This window comes from Mesoplodon densirostris, chromosome 6 (genome assembly GCF_025265405.1).
Source record: "Mesoplodon densirostris isolate mMesDen1 chromosome 6, mMesDen1 primary haplotype, whole genome shotgun sequence".
Classification (NCBI taxonomy): Eukaryota; Metazoa; Chordata; class Mammalia; order Artiodactyla; family Ziphiidae; genus Mesoplodon; species Mesoplodon densirostris.
The window spans coordinates 87,277,008-87,281,082 of record NC_082666.1 but is presented as its reverse complement, the minus strand read 5'-3'; the positions used below and the strand labels follow the sequence as shown (position 1 = coordinate 87,281,082).

Sequence of the window (4,075 nt, the reverse complement as noted above, 5' to 3'; positions counted from 1 at the left end):
AGGTCCTTAAAAAATAGGTATGCCCCCCCCCCCCAATTTAGACTAGATTTGCTGAGTGTGGTGTTCCTCTAGTCCCCAATAACACACTGCCTCCTGATCTGCCCTGGCTCCCCAGGGAGGAATGAAAGAAAGGCTTTGTGACATACAAAAATATAAATGTAGAGACAGCTGACCTTTAGTAGAAATGAGTCTTGCCTTTACACAGCTTTGTATAACAACTAGGAATGGCTATGCTTTTTCCTCTCCCCACCCCAAGCCTACTCTTTTAAGCATGCAGGACGTATCCCCACCTATTTCTCCTTATTCCACCAGGGGACCCTGACGAAGGAACAAAGGAGTCTTACAAAGAGGAGGTGTCTCAAGTACCAAACGGCAGCCACGTGATGACGGCAGGTAGGTCTGACACTAAAAAGAGGTTGTGTCCAGCAGAACCCAATTCCATAGGAGTCCCAGCTCCAAGACTGGGGGGCAGCAGGCGTGGAGGACAAGCTCCCTGCTGAGAATCAGTCTGCAGGACCCACCGGAGGATGCCGTGGCTGCGCAGCACCGGAGCGCGTTGTCGTAGATGGTGTTCACACTGGTGCAGACGGGCTGCTGCTGCAGCTCCGTCACCCGACAAGCAACGAGCCCGCCAGCCACACGCAACAGCAGCGGCAGCAACAGCCCCAGCACAGCCCAGGATCGAGTGTGGTTCCCGGGTGGTGGCTTCCGGGGCCGAGAGCCGGACTTAGATTTCGGGGCCTGATCTGTTTCCTTCTTAGGTTCCTTCTGCTCCCGCTTGGCTGCTTTGAGGGCGTCCTACTCCTTTCTCCGGCGCTCCTTCTCTTCCGTCTTCTCCCGCTTCCGCAGTTCCGCTCCGGAGCCTCCTTAGCTCGCTGCTTGGCCTCCCACGTCTTCTCGGCCTCTCGGTCTATTTCCAGCTGCCGCTGCCTCTCTCACTCCTGATCGAGCTGCACCGCCTTTGTGTGCTCTAACACCCTGTTGGCTCACTGCTTACGCTGCTTCTTGTCCAAGCAAGACAGGATCCAGGGGGTTATCCTTCAGGCCAGCCACTTCAGACTCCTGAGCTGAGCAAAGCTGACCGGCAGGGTGACCAGCCTGCTGTTGAGGTCCAGGTGCTGGAGGTTGACCAGGAGGCCGAAACCCGCTGGCTGCTGCTGCAGTTTGTCCTTACTCAGGTCCAGCTTCACCAGGTGTGTGAGGCCACGGAAATCCGACAGAAGGGTACTCAGTTTACTGCAGGACAGATCCAGTATGGTGGCCTTTGGGGGGCAGCCAACTCCTTGACCGGGACCTCATTCAGGTCGCTGAGGCTCAGGGCCAGCTTGTTGCTGTCCAGCTCGCGGAGGTTCCCGCCCTGGCTACCGGTCTTGGTCATGGTGACGCCGGCTGAACGGGGCTTCGACGGGCAAGAGAAGGGGTGAGAAGCCGCTCGGCGGACTCGCACTCGCACCCAACCGACAATGCCTGCGTCCCCTGCCACCTATCCGCCCCCCAGTTGGCACTCTGAGCCCCACGCCCCATTCCCACAGGTGCAGCCGTGACAACGATGATGAAGTAACTCATCCCACCAAAGTCATTCAACTAAAATGTTCAGTCACCATGTGCACCTAGGTTTTTCTCTTTTTTTTAACAGTTTTTTGAGATGTAATTCACACACCATCCAAGTCACTCATTTACAGCCACTATGGAGAACAGTATGGAAGTTCCTTAAAAAACTAAAAATAGAACTACCATACGACCCAGCAATCCCACTGCTGGGCATATACCCTGAGAAAACCATAATTCAAAAAGAGTCATGTACCAAAATGTTCACTGCAGCACTATTTACAATCACCAGGACATGGAAGCAACCTAAGTGTCCATCAACAGATGAATGGATAAAGAAGATGTGGCACATATATACAATGGAATATTACTCAACCATAAAAAGGAACGGAACTGGGTGACTTGTAGAGATACGGATGAACCTAGAGTCTGTCATACAGAGTGAAGTAAGTCAGAAAGAGAAAAACAAATATCGTATATTAATGCATATATGTGGAATCTGAAAAAACTGGTATGGATAATCTTATTTACAAAGCAGAAGTAGAGACATAGATGTAGAGAACAAATGTATGGATACCATGGGGGAAGGGGGTAATGGGATGAATTGGGAGATTGGGATTGACATGTATACACTATTGATACTATGTATAAAATAGCTAACTAATGAGAACCTACTGTATAGCACAGGGAACTCTACTCAATCCTCCGTAATGACCTATATGGGAATAGAATCTAAAGAAAGAGTGGTTATATGTATATGTATAGCTGATTCACTTTGCTGTACAGTAGAAACTAACACAACATTGTAAAGCAACTATACTCCAATTTTTAAAAAAGTGTATGATTCTGTGGCTTTTGGTGTATTTACAGTTGTGCAATCATCACCACAGTCAGTTTTAGAATATTTTTACCACCACAAAAAGAAACCCTGTACCCCTTGGCTGCCAGCTCCCAATTCCTCCATCCCTCCAGCTCTAGGCAACCATTAATCTGCTCTCTGTCTCCATATATTTGTCTGTTTTGAACATTTCATATAATGGAAGCATACAGTATGTGGCATTTGTGACTATTTCCTTCAATCAGTGTAAGATTTTTAAGGTTCATTCATGTTGTAGCATGTATCAATACCTCATTTCTTTTCATGGCAGAATAACATTTTATTGTACAGATATGTCCCATTCTGTCTATCCATTCATCAGTTAGTGGACATTGGTCTGTTTCCACCTTTTGGCTGCTATGAAGAATGCTACTATGAATGTTCATGTACAAGATTTTGTGTAGACATATGGTTTCATTTCTCTTCGTTCTACCCAGAAGTGAAAATGCTGGATTCTATGGTAACACTATGGTTAAGCTTTTGAAAACTGCTAGTTTTCTAAAGTGGCTGAATCATTTTTCATTCCCACCAGCAGTGTAGGAGAGTTCCAATTTCTCCACTTCCTCACCTACACTTGTTATTATCTGACTTTTTGATGATAGCCATCCTAGTAGGTATGAAACAGTATCTCATTTTGGTTTCTATTTGCATTTCCCTGATGGCTAATCCTAGGCTTTCTTTGAAGTGCATCTTAAAATATTTGTTACAGTTATTCAATTCAGTGTTAAAATCCTTGCTCTTAAAGCAATTCAAAAATCAATGAGAAAAAGGAGTGAATGTAAGCTGATAAGAATGTGTGTGCATATACATATGCACATGTGTGTACCTCTTGCATGCATACATTTATTTACATGTAAACATGTATGTCTCAGAACTATGAAAGTGTGGGCTCTCAAGTTAAATTGCTTGAGGTCAAATCCAGGCACTGCTACATAGTACCTGAATGACCTGGAGTAAGTTGATTAATTGCTCTAAGCTCATTTTTCCTATCTATAAGTAGAGACAATAAAAACAGCATACATAATTTGCTTAGCATAGCGCTTCTAGATAGTTGATTTATAAATATTAGCTCAATATTTCTGTATTCATTGACTCTTTTACAATTAGGAGGCGTTTCATGTACTGCGCAATTTAAAAAAATCAATGAGGTTTACATTTTATCTTTGCACATACTTGTTTCTAAATATTTCTAGCCCACATTTTGGTTTAGCCTTTAATAGATTCCCTGTCGTGGATCAGTGTTCCGCCTTACCTAATTTCTCACCCTCCCCTTCAAAATACAATTATAAATTCCCCATACAAAAAAAAATAATAAGAAATATCTTTATTGCAAAATAGCACCATCAGTTCTCATAGTAAAATGCATCCCATGTTGATACAGTTCTAAGAGAGGTCCCAAGGCAACCAAAAGAGGAAGAGGAAGCCCTCAGGGCCGGTGAGAGCATGTGCCCTTGAAGGGCAATAGAACTCTCCTTCCTTTCTCCTCCAAAGCCTCATGATATAGTCCTTATACTCCCCACTCGTCAAACCAGGGGAGCAGGGGAAATAAGCAGCACAAATTACCAAATAATGCCCCTTATTTCCATATAGAAGCAGGTGCATTTTCCTCAGGGTAAGTGGTGTGATGACACTGATCCACTCTGACAGGCC

General features: G+C 45.0%; 1 pseudogene; it reads right to left on the bottom strand.

Annotated features, from left to right (window-relative positions):
• Nucleotides 1–358: 358 nt before the first annotated feature.
• On the bottom strand, nt 359–1,378 carry LOC132491654 (leucine-rich repeat-containing protein 59-like; annotated as a pseudogene).
• Between the last annotated feature and the right edge of the window lie 2,697 nt (nt 1,379–4,075).